The sequence below is a fragment of the Mustela erminea genome, chromosome 14, assembly GCF_009829155.1.
Source record: "Mustela erminea isolate mMusErm1 chromosome 14, mMusErm1.Pri, whole genome shotgun sequence".
Lineage (NCBI taxonomy): Eukaryota > Metazoa > Chordata > Mammalia > Carnivora > Mustelidae > Mustela > Mustela erminea.
The window spans coordinates 90,269,958-90,282,332 of record NC_045627.1 but is presented as its reverse complement, the minus strand read 5'-3'; the positions used below and the strand labels follow the sequence as shown (position 1 = coordinate 90,282,332).

Here is a 12,375-nt window from a genome sequence, read left to right as displayed (position 1 = left end):
CCTAGACTGGCCATGCAGGTCTGGTCCCCCTTGGCTTGGGGGGCCCCGGGGCAGATCCCTGGAGGGGAATGTCTCCATCCCTGTCACACGTCCTTGTGTCATCACTGCTCTCCGGCGCCGGACCCCAGAACTCGCCGTCGTGGTGTCTGCTGAAGCGCCCCAGTGGACGATGAGCATGGCAGAGCCGCGGCCCCTCCCCTCGCACGGGGACCCTCCGCTGCCGCACCGGGCCAGGCACAGTGACCGGGTCCGGGCCCTCCGGGGACATCGGGCTGTGCCTGGGCTCTCTGCGTCGTTTGATCTGAGTACCTGTCCTGCCGCGGAAGGGGAAGGACCGGCGCCGGCGGCCACACAGCCCTAGCCACACCAGAGCTGAGGCCCGTCTGTGGCCCTTCCACGAGAACACGGCCTGCGGATTCTCTGCGAGGCTGCGTGGACGTTGGCGGTCAGGGAGGCAATGCATCAGTTGAGTCTTAAATAAGAGCATTTTTTTTAAAAAAAAAAACCTTATTTATTTATTTGAGACAGAGAGAGAGCACAAGCAGGGGGAGCGGCAGGCAGAGGGAGAGGGAGAAGCAGACTCCCCACTGAGCAGGGAGCCTGATGTGGGGCTCGATCCCAGGACCCTGAGATCATCACCTGAGCTGAAGTCAGATGCTTCGCTGACGGAGCCCACAGGACCCCCTTAAACAAGATACGTTGGGCGGGTTTTCCCCAGGAAGTAGAAGAAGAACCCACCAAGAGGGGCTGGAGATGTGTCCTCTCTCCCTCCAGCACCCCAGGCTCCGGGGCCAGGACAGGCCAAGGGAAAGTAGGTGCCTGTCCTACCCAGGCCCCCGGGACGTGGTCCCCTGTGCTGGCGGGGACCCGGGGCTGAACTGTCCCTAGAAATGCTCTTTGACTCGAGAAGACAGTTTCAATTTCCACCTCGTCTTCAAGCGTCTGACTTAAGAGTTCTCCCTTTTAAATGGAATCCGGGGCATTTCCTCGCCCAGACCCATCTCCATCCCACTGACCGTGGCTGAGAAGGGCGGCGGCTGCTGCTGGTCCCGCAGGACTGAGCCACTGATCGTCTGAAACCAGCTAACGGGCAGTTCCAGTCCAGATTTCGGAAATCCCTGCGGCTGTTGGAGTGAGACACATTCTCGGAGTTGCCAGATGCTGGGCGGGGGAGCCCGAGGGTGCGTGAGGGGACCAGCGCCTGCTGTCCTGCACGAGGACACTCGCCAGCGAACACCACCTGCTTCCTTTCCAGAACGTGGCCCTCCTCGTGCAGCCTCCCCTCTGGTCACATCCACCTTACCTGCGGCGTGGTGATGGCCCACGTTCGCATGGTGTCACTGTGGGCACGCAGAGACGCAACCAAGTGCTGGGCGCCCTCTGCGGTGACCCGCCTCCCTCTGCGTGAGCTGGTTAGTGAGCATTTTGGCTCCTTGGTCAGCCCTTGGAGTACAGATGTGTGAAAACCGAGGCAGCTTTTTCTCTTGTTGCCATGAGAAAGCACGTGTTTGCCGCGGGCTTGGGAAAATGAGCTGGTTAGCGAGGCGACGTTGGATATGACTGTCGCAGGAGCGTTCAGCTGGGGACACGGGGAGGGGCAGCGGGAGCCGTGGACGCGGTGGTGGCGCTCCGGGACATGAAGCACGTCCCGTCCTGAAGATGCTGGTGTGCGACGTGGGGCGAGTGTCAGGACAGGGTGAAGCCGAAGACAAGGGTTGTGTGTGGGGAAGAGCGGGGGGCTCGACTCAGAGGGCCTGGAGAGGTGATTCCTGGTGCAGCCGAGAGGTCAGAGTGTGGGGGTCCCCCCGGGCCGCCACGGGAGAAGGCCCAACACCGTGAGAATGACTGACGTCCCCCACTCAACTCACAGTGTCACGGCACACCGGTTTACAGGTTTTCAGTGTGACAACGTCCAGAACAGACTACGGGCAGGGTGTCTGTTCGGGCACCTTCGGCTCAGCCACTGCCTCCTGCCAGCCCTGCACATGCCTGGTCCCGCCGCCCCATTCTATTTTGGAACAAACCCCAGATCTCCTGTAAACCCCACGTGTGCATGCTTCAGGGTGCATGAACAACAGAAGATTTTTGAAAGATCATCGTTATCCCCCCTGAGAACAAGCAGCAAACAGTCGTTCCCGGACACGAGCTCATCGCCCCTGACACCCCCGAAGCCCCCGACGCCCCCGTTCCCTCCGTTGTTTGAGCTTCTCTTGAGACTCTGTTTTCCGACCCGAATCCCCCTCAGCTCTGTGCTCCGCAGCCTCCTGGTCTCCTTCCGCAGTCTGCTACCTGCGCTCCTTTCCTGGCCCAGCCTCGTTTTCTTCATTGGCTTTGAAAGAAATCGGCGTCTTCCCCTCACGGAAGCCTCCCTCCCCCGTCCGTGTGTCTGCGCCCCCGGCCCCCGCAAGCTCCTAGCCCTGCAGCTTCTGTGCCCTCAACGCCCACCCGGGTTTGGTCGGCGCTGAACGAGAGACCCTCGCAGCAGCCCTGAGTGCCTTCTGCCGGGCGGCCCCGCGGCTCGGGTCACCTGCCTTCCTGGGATGTGCGCAGGTGACTGGCGTGGGACCGGCATTTCCTGCAGGACTGGTACATACCAGCAGGTGCGTTCTCCCGTGTCATTGGCACCCGTGAGCTTGAGCACTTTACAGAGCACAACGTTCTCCTCAAGTCTTTGGTTCCCCGGAGTTGGAGCTCAGGTGGAAAACACGGGGCGCAGGCTGGATTCCCTCCCTTCAAAACTCACTTTCCCGACATCGTGTGGTTTGCCGGCAGCTCCCACGGGGGCTGGACGCGCGGTGAATTCCCAGAGGGAAGCAGCGTTGGTGGCGCGGTCTGCTTCAGTCACCATGTCTGTCCTGCAGGAGTCGGAGTGTGTGTCTCTGTCGTGGGGACTCAGACTGCCCCGGGTCTGACAGGCTCTTCACGACGTGGCTGAACGTCTGTTTCCTACGAGGAGACGCCTCCTGAGCTCCACAATACCTGTGTCCTTCCACGCGTGCGCCTCATCACCGGCCTCTCGGGGTCCACGGGGGGCTCTGTCTTTCTGCCCCCTCGGCTTGCACATCCTTTTTGTCTCTTTCCCAGTTTCTTTTGGTTTTTCCTCTCCTTCTTCGCTGTTTCCCTCCAGGCGTCGTCGGTGGTGTTTATTCTGCTCACATCTGTGCACTTTCCGGTGCGTCCTTCAGTTCTCAAACTTCTCTCCCTTTCGTTTCTAATTTCTTGCGTCATTCAGATGCTTTTTAGATGTTCACTTGGTCCAACATCCCCTTCCCCCCTGAGTTGTCTATCGTGATACACGCCGTGGTTTTAGAGCTTCTATTGTGTCCTTTGAAACATTGTGTCCTCCCGAGCAGCAGGGGTGGTGTTTCCGTCGGAGTCCCGGCTGCCCCTGGCCCGAGTCCCGGTAGCCCGTGGCCCGTGTCCCGGCTGCCCCTGGCCCACGTCGCAGCTGCCCGTGGTCTTCCCCTGCTGTGGGTCCTTTGCTCCGCGCGTCACTGTTCTCCGGCTCATTGGTATGGGATCGGACAACGACCTTTTCCTGCAGCTCAAGCTGAGATGAGCTGATGACGGGAAGGCGCCTGGAGACGGCGTTCCTGGTCTGGAACTCCCTCCCTTTGTCGCAAAGTGGGGATGTGCCCAGCGTTTGGCGCCTGTCTGCGCTGCCCCTCACTCTCACCCCTGCCTGTCCTTCCCTTTCTGGGGCGTGTCTGTGTGGTCCCATAGGCTCACACCAGTTCCTCTTGGCATTTTTGTCTGAGTTTTGTCCTGGAGGGACCCTTAGTTACCAGGCCCGGCCACCTCTCCCTTCCAAGCTCTGGGCCACATCGGCTCCCCCGAGTTTGGAGCCCAGAAGACCCCTCCAGCGTCAGCAGCACCCCCCCCCCCCGCCCCCCGTCAGCCTGCTCCAAGGCCAGGGCCTGAAGCTGCCTCTCAACCTGGGGCATCTCAGACTCGCTGGGCCCAAAGGTCTTGGGACGTGCCTCCTGGGGGGGGCGACCCCCGAGGGTTCGTTGGTGCCTGGGCTCTGGCTGTGCCTGATGGTATGAATTCCTGGGAATGCGTCACCCCCTAGCTTGTGAAGACGTTGCCTGTGGGTTTCCCTTCTGTTATCCTAATAGCCCAGCTGGTCTGCTTCAGTGTGAAAATTGGGGGAGACTAACAACTTCCCTCTGCTTTCTGTGTCAGGAGGTTGGTTTTGTTTCAAATCCTCGAAAGCCTGAGAGGCCTGGGCCCCGAGGTGCACGTGACGGGACTGACACTTGCCCTCCAGCCTTTCCCCATGTTTTGTTGATGCTGTTGCAACGCGAGTGACCCAGCAGCCTCTGTGAGACACACCCACGTCCCCCGAGCCGAGGATATGCCCTTGGTGTCTCCTCAAGCCTGCGTGTGCTCAGGACGGGGGTGGGGGCGCCCGGCGAACAAAAGGAAGGCCCCCCATCTCGACAAACAGGGAGACCCCGATGCCGTGGGACCAGGCCTGGGTCCCTTGTGCTGCTGTCATGTGAGAACGTGTCCTGGACTCTGAGACCACGTGTGTTTCCCATGAGGAGAGAGCACAGGGTCCCCCACCATGCTCGAGGGCCCCCAACTGCTGGGAAGTCCTTTCAACTTCACCAAGACAAGCCCTGCCGACAGGACAGCCTTGTACCCATGAGCTCTGTCATAAGGAGGTCCACGGGTCAGCCCTGCCCTCGGACAATGAAACTGACCTGTGCTGGAGACCAGAGGGTCTGATCTCAGGGCCACCCAGGGGGAGGCCATCGGCCACTAAAAACAAACACCCGCCAGCTGGTGGAACGGACGGGAGCACAGAAGGAACCATGGCCTTTGGACGCAGGGTGGCCCTTGAGCTGACAAATAAAGGTGCAGCCAGAATGGCCTTCAGTCCTTCCGACGGCCCTCGTCGGCACAGCCATCGGGGTGGTGGAGGTCCTGGGTCCTGGGGTGTAACCGACACGCTACAACTTTGAGCACAGAAAGGGATGGACGACTGTGGTCGCAGCACCGTGGAGAAGTCTGCCGGGCTCTGCACAGCGGGGCCTTCAGGGACCCCAGGCCCTTTCTGGGAAGGTGTCGCCAGGACCAGAAGGTGGGGTCAGGCCAAGCTCCAGAAGTGAAAGCTTGGCGGGCAGGCGGGCAGAGCTTTGCCAGGCGGCCAGCAGTCCATGAGACCACAGGGCAGAAGTGAGGTCCCGGGATGGGCACCCCAGGCTGGAGCCCAGATCCTCCTTCTCCAGGCAGTCCTGGGTCCCTGGCCATCCTAGAGTCTTCCCTTTGCACGCAGGCAGCGGCTGCTACAGCCCATGCTCCCGTGCTCCTTGCTCCTTCCCGGATCCAGGATCTTGCCCATGGCTGTGTTCCTTCCTAGGGAGGCATCCTGTTCGATGCCACCATCGACACTGAATCCCAACCAGGGCCCCTGCACCCCAACCCTACCGAGGAACCCAGAGCCCACCCTGAGTGATGTGCCAGTCTCCAACAGTGGCCAAAGGCAGCTCCAACAGAGCAGTGTCAGGGCTAATACCTACAGAATACAGATCTTCCAAAGGTTGCCTCGTCTGAAGGCCATTTGTCTCAACCACATGACAGAATGTCTGAGGCCCCACAAGGCAGACATTCACAGAGACTTTGATTCCTGCAGAATTTCATACTGTGTCTAACAATGGACTTACAGGATGGCAGTATTTTGTTGATAAATTCCCAGCTTTCTTTGCCAGGAGAAAGAGCAAGTTCTTCCCATCCATTAAATCAAATAAAAGGTGAGACATCACCCAGCCAAACAAAGGGCTGGATCTCGGTGTTGGAAGGTTTGGTGTGGATGGTCAGAGGCTGCAAGAGACAATGAGAGTGAAGAATCATCATCACCCTCATCACATTACCAACATCATCACCATTGTCATCACCAGAATTGTAATCATCATCACCATCATCATCAGCAGCACCATCAATACCACCACCATCAACACCATCATCATCACTAGCACCAGCATCAACACCATCATCACCACCATCATCATCACCATCGTCAACACCATCATCACCATCATCACCACCACCACCATCACCATCACCACCATCATCAGCACCATCACCAGCACCACCATCATCACCATCATCACCCCCACCACCATCACCATCACCACCACCATCACCACCATCATCAGCACCATCATCATCACCTTCACCATCACCAGTACCATCACCGTCACCACCATCATCATCGCCATCATCACTATTGTGTCACCATCATCACCACGACCAGCAGCACTATCACCACCAGTACTATGTACAGACCAGCCATTGTGCTAAGTACTTCACATGCATCGTCTCAGTTTTCCCATCTGTAAAATGAGGATGATAACCAAGGCTGCCCTACAGGGCTGTGATAAGATCGCATGAGGGCATGTAGGCAAAGTGGGAGGACAGGGTTTTATACACAGAATGTCAGCAAATAGCAGGTGCTCATATGACTTCATTTAATTATTACAAAAAATCTTAAGTGGCAAGTGTTATAATTTAAATTATACAAGTGAAAAAATCAGTGAAATGAGATTTTCCTGAAAATACAGTACATGTGTGTGAAAGTCCAAGTTCAAAGATAAGTCTATTGATATCAAACAATTCACGCGCGGCACTCTGCCCGCCGCGTCACCCCTACAACGAAGCTCCCCTTCTTCCCTCCGCCCGCCTCCCGCTGCGTCACCCCTACAACGAAGCTCCCCCTTCTTCCCCCCCCGCCTCCCGCTGCGTCACCCCTACAACGAAGCTCCCCTTCTTCCCTCCCGTGCCTCCCGCTCTTCTCCGCTTCCTCACCCTCCTCCTCCTCTCCCTTCTTCTTCCGACTATGAGGATGCGGTTGTGGAGCCGGAAGAGGCTAATGGAAATCCGGACGACAGTTACATGAGCCCTGAAGGGGTTCCAGGTACGCTTGGGTCCCGAAGGGTCGCTCTTAGCAACTTTTCGCGACACAGCAGTGGATACCGAACCCCCGCACCTCCACACAAGAGCCGTGTGCCAGGAGTTCCCTCGACAGCTCTCGCAAGAACAGCCACGCCTTCGGCAGGATCACAAGAGCGTGCTCATTACAGCCAGACAGACTCCGGAGGAATAGCTCGGAAGGGCACGGCTCTGCGGCTGTAAGAAAGACGCCTAAGCACCGTGACGCCTCTTCAGAAGGTGGGACCTGGAGCTCCACTGCGTCTAATGTGTCTCTGAGGAAGCCGCAAGGAAGAGACTCAACCCCCAAATCTAAGTCAATAGCGTAGTCACTGCCCTTTGAGTACCAAGTGCGGCACCTCGTGCCGGAGAAGAGCAGGTGCACAGGCCAGGGGCCGCCTGCGGGGACGCGCCCGGCGGTCGTGTAGGCCGACCCAGAAGTGAGCGCGACCAAAGCGTCGTGTGTCCGGCCCTCCCGCTGCAGGAACCCGCACTCTGGGCGCAGAGGGGAAAGCAGCGCAGTCACACAGGGTGGGCCGTGTCCCGCCGGGGCAGTGGCCGGGTGACCAGCGGAGCCAAGCCAGCTGCGAGTGGACAAGGGGCAGGATGAGCAGGTGTGAAGAGGAAGCGTCACCGGGAAGGCGCGGAGGTGAGGGAGCGTGAAGACGGGGCCGGCGGACCAGGCCGGTGGGATGAGGACCCGAGGAGGGGTGTGGCTCGTCCTCCAGCATGGTCTGGCGGGGCTGCAGCGAGAAGAAATTGGGGAAGGTTGGCAGCCGGGGGCCACCAGCACAGGGATGTGGCCTGGACTGCGGGGCGTGCTGCCCTGTGGTGATGCCTTCGAGAGGCTCTCGGGAGACCCCGGCGTCGGCTGTGGGCAACCTGAGACGTGGCCTCAAGACAGACTTCTCTGCGCAAACCGGTGTGGATGTTCTAGAAAAAAGCCCGTGACCCAGGGGTTCGGTCAGTCTGGGGAGCGTGAGGCTGGTGCAATGCTTCCTGGATTGGGCTGGACGTGTCGTCCCCACGGTGCACACCCAGGAAGCCTCAGGCTCCTCACTTCCAGCCCATTGCTTCTCGCGGTGACGAGACCAGGATGGTCCCTGAGGCTGTGGGAATTGCTTGCTGGTGACGATGGCCCTGGCTGTGGGCTTGCGTGGCTTCGCCCCACTCCGACGCTGGAGCCCCGGCCCCGCAACCTCAGCCTGGGGCTTAATTTGGAAATTGGGATGTCGCAGATGTGACGAGTTAGGATGAGGTCATTAGGTCATAAGCCAGTGACTGGTGGCCCTGTGGCAGGGGACGTTTGGGCACAGACGCACACTTGGTTGCCGTGGGAAGTTGAGGACGGAGACCCGGATGACACCTCCATGGACCGAGGGACACCAGAGATGCCTGGTCGACCACCATGCCAGGCAGGCGGGGGACAGACCCTCCCTCTCCACCTCTGACAGCCACACACTGGTGATCCTGGCCGAGCGCTGCAGGTTGGAGGGGGACGTCTGCTGGGATCGAACTGGGGGGGTCAGGAGCCACATGGCCTGCCCTGGCCACAGGGTTACACAGTGGGCCCACAGCACAGCTGCCGATGGAACTGGAGGAAACCCAATAGTGCCTGCCCTGTGAGAACAGTTCCCTGGCGTCCCCCAGCTCGGCTCTGACTGTAAGCACCCAGAGTTCATGCAGACCCCACTAACAGGTAATGCAGACCCCGCAGGGAAAGTAGCGTGACCAAACAAGTGTGTCCACATCAGACACCGGCAGAAAGTGGGGTCCCCAGCCCATCCCCCCTCTGTCTGACTTGGCTACGAATATGAGGGTCTCATAAACTCCCTGGAGGCTTGGTGATTTGTGACAATGACTCCCAGAACCCCGGAGAGCACTGTACGCAAGGTTATGGTTTTATCATAGAGGGCACAGCCAAACAGAAGAGAAGGGGAGGGTGAGTTCTGGAAGGGTCCCGAGTGCCCGGGCCTCTGTCCACATAGAGTTGGGTGCCCCTCCCTCCTGGGGCATCAGGCAGCCCCCCAGCCCCACTGTTGGAGTTTCTATCAGTGCCAGGACGTAGGCAGGAAGGACCGAATGATCGGCCCTGTGACCAGACTCCAGCTCCGCGCCCCCTCCCTTCCTGCGGGCTTCAGCCCTCTGAGCTGTGGTGGTTTTCCAGTGGGCCAGGCGCTCCCTGGCCCAGGGCTCAGGAAATTCACACGGAAGCAGGGACAGAGGCCAGACAGTCTTGGTTACTCCACGGCCCACCCTTGCCAGCACACCGCCTGGCTAGCCGGCCCTCGCGGCGGCAGAGTGTGATCCTGAGTGGTCTCTGGTTACAGGCAATGGTGGTACAGCAGAAATGCAGGGGGGCGGATGGGAGGGCAGGGAGGACGGAGAGGTGGTCTAAGCAAAGCCCCCTTGAGGAGGGCACTGCAGGCCGGCCATGGGCAGGGACCCCTGGTGGTGGCCGCGGCATGTGCAGATCCGGTCCTGTGGGAGGCTGGCCAGGGTTGCCAGGACACCTCGGCCTCTGGCCCTGAGGTCACCTTGCCTGTCGCCAGCCTAGGGGAGGGCGGTGTCCCCTGCCAAGTGGGGATGGGGGGCCAGAGGTCACTGCCTTTGGCCGTTCCTGCTGAACGATTTCAGAGCAAGTTGGAGGAAGACGCAGGAGGCCTGCTTAGCGATTTCTAGGAACAGCAACGCTGGGAGGCAGAGCTAGTGAGTCGGTGAGGAGTGGAGACTGTAAATGTTTCCGCAGGACGGAATGAGCACGAGCCCGTCTGCGTCCCAGGACGGCGGTCCTGGAGGCATTTCAAGATCCTCTCATCCAAACCACGTGTTTCACCAAAACCAGGTCCACACAGCTTCCATAGTTTGCCCAAGATTTCGCAACACGCTGTCCCCGGGGGGCTCAGCCGCACACTCAGGGCCACATAGCCACGTGCAGTTTCTTCTCTGGACACCCAGGTTCCTTTACACGAGATGGAATCACTCGTCACAGCCTGAGTCAGCCCTTATCTCTTCCTCTCTTGTGCTCCCCCTCGTAGCAGTGGGTACCGAGAACGGCTTCCATTTCTGTGCAGACTCTCAGCTGATGGTGTTGGGGGGAGGGTAAAGGGAAGGGAAGAGGCGGAGAGGGAAGGAGTGGGGAGGAGGCCAGGATGACCGGTGGGGGGCGGGGAAGAGGGCGGGAGCAGAGAGGGACGGGGGGCGGGAGGCCCCAGAGGCCCCGAGAAACACGCCCCCCCGTGCGCACCTGTCGGGAGAGCCGCGCGGTGCCGGGACCTCTCCTCCTCTCTCCCTCCTCTCCACGGGAAGACTCAGGAGGTGGGAAGAGGCGTGTCTGCGTGTCTGCGCGTCTGCGAGGTGACCCGTGGGGGCTGGCAGATGTGCCAAGTCCTGCGCCCCGTTCCCTCTGCCTCTAGATAAACGAATTAGCATTTGTTGCCCGAAAATGGAAACGAGCAGCCAGATGTGTCTAGAATCCAGTCGCACTGCGTGTGAATCTAGTGGCTTTTCCCAGATCACCTGCTTCCCCGTGCGCAGGGGCAAAAGGAGAAAACACCGTGCTCGACCTCGCACGCCATGCGCCCCTGCCCACGGGCCATCCGCGGTTCGGCGGGACGAGCTCAGCAGCGGTCACAGGGCGGAGGCAAGGGGCCGAGTGGGTGAGAACAGCCCCTCCGCGCCAGGTGGCGGAGCAGCCACCATATGTCTCCCGAGGATGGGACACGGGAGCCAGGCAGCATGCTGTCCCCAGGATAAAGGGAACCCAGCACCGTGGCCCAGACTTGGGAACCCTTGCTCCGGGGGAAAGGCTAGACGTGACCAAGCCCTTTTCAACTTACCCATTTGGCCCCAAAGATCTCCCCAAGCAGGTGCCAGCCTGGCGAGGCATCGAACTGTTTCCAGGTGAGAGGCCTTCCCCCCACCGAGCCGGCGAGGCAGGTGGGTACTGCGGCCATGCCCTTGAGGACACAGCCTCTCCTCCTTGGTACTTGGGGACGGAGCTAGCTTTATTCCAAGCATTAGAATTTGCTTTTTGTTAAATGTACCAAACTCATTCAGCCATGAGAATATTAAAAGTATATTTAGCAAGTTTGCATTTACTTCTGACTGATTCTAACTGGCCTGAGAGCTTGCCGTTCTGGAAGGCGTCCAGCGGCTCTGAACAAGACGCCGTGTGGAACGGACTCTAATACGTGATCATCGCTGAGCTCGGAGCTCCTGTGAATCCTATTTCAAGTCTCAACAATACGGGTCTTATTTCCACACTTCTATTTTTATCTAATGAAAATTTATTACAAAGAAATCCTAATTACACCCTCTGGAAAAGGACACAATTGCAAACCCACTGGTGATTTTCTTTTTTTGAAAATCCGCATAAACACGTAGGAAGCCAAGAATGCGCATTTTCCTGAAATAGTTGGTCTGTAAATAAGATTCCGATGTTTCCGTTGTTTTTTTCTCTGGACATTTTGCACTGGGGGGGGGGGGTGTTCGTCCACACTCCACGCCCGGTGAGAGCCCGAGGACGTTGCACGGTCTCAGCACACCCTGAAGTGCCCACGGGCAGATTCCCACGGGGTCCTGGATGGACAATGATGGCCAGAGCAGGCAAGAGGCAGGGAATAGCGTGGTCAAGGGACAGTATTACCTGGGACGGGCCTTGACCTTGGACGGGTCTGCCTCCTCCACCCCCCACACACGGATTGCGTGGACTGGCTGGATAATTGTGGGTGTCTGTGCGGGGCATCACAGGGCATTCATCTGCATCTCTGGTCTCTGCCTCTCCATGTCCCGGTAGCCACCAGATGTCCCCTGGGATTACAGTCACCCCAGTCAAGGGCACTGTTCTGTCCCTAGGTCAGGAAGCCTGATGTGTGTGGCCTGAGTGCCTCCTGCCCCCTGATTCCTGGGGTGAAGATTTGCAGAGAAGTGGGGACGTGCCATCCCCTTTGATGCGTGTCCTCTGCTCTTCCTACACCCCAAGAGCATGGGGCGCTGGCGGGCGTGCAGGGGCCACACCTCCCAGTGCCTGGCAGGGGTCTCAGCAGCCTCGCCTGACCACAGGCCTGCCAGAGAGGGAACGGTCTCTAAGACTGTCAGTCTAGGGACAGACTAGATTTGCGCCCCCCCTCGTTGCTGGGGTCACTGGCCGTGGGACCTGGTTATGGGGACATGCGGAGCAGGGCTGAGCAGGGAGGAGACCGTGCAGAGGGGTCCGTGGGGTCAGAGCAAAGGCTCACCAGGCCAGTGTAGGTAGACTCTGCGGCTCAGGCTGAGCACAGGCCGTGACAAGGGGACCCGAGCGGCGGCGGGACCAGCCGCTCCCACGCGGGCCAGGTCAGGAGGAGGAGGGCGTCACGGGAGTACCTGTGTCGGCAGGGTCGGGGCATCCCCCAGCAGCAGACAGGGAGATGTTTTGGGAGGAGGTCCCCAGTGCGA

At 59.4% G+C, this 12,375-nt stretch overlaps 1 protein-coding gene across 1 annotated transcript in view; it reads left to right on the top strand.

Moving 5' to 3' along the window:
* Positions 1-12,375, top strand: part of TCERG1L (transcription elongation regulator 1 like) — a 179,171-nt gene that overhangs the window by 148,645 nt on the left and 18,151 nt on the right. The window lies entirely within an intron of this gene.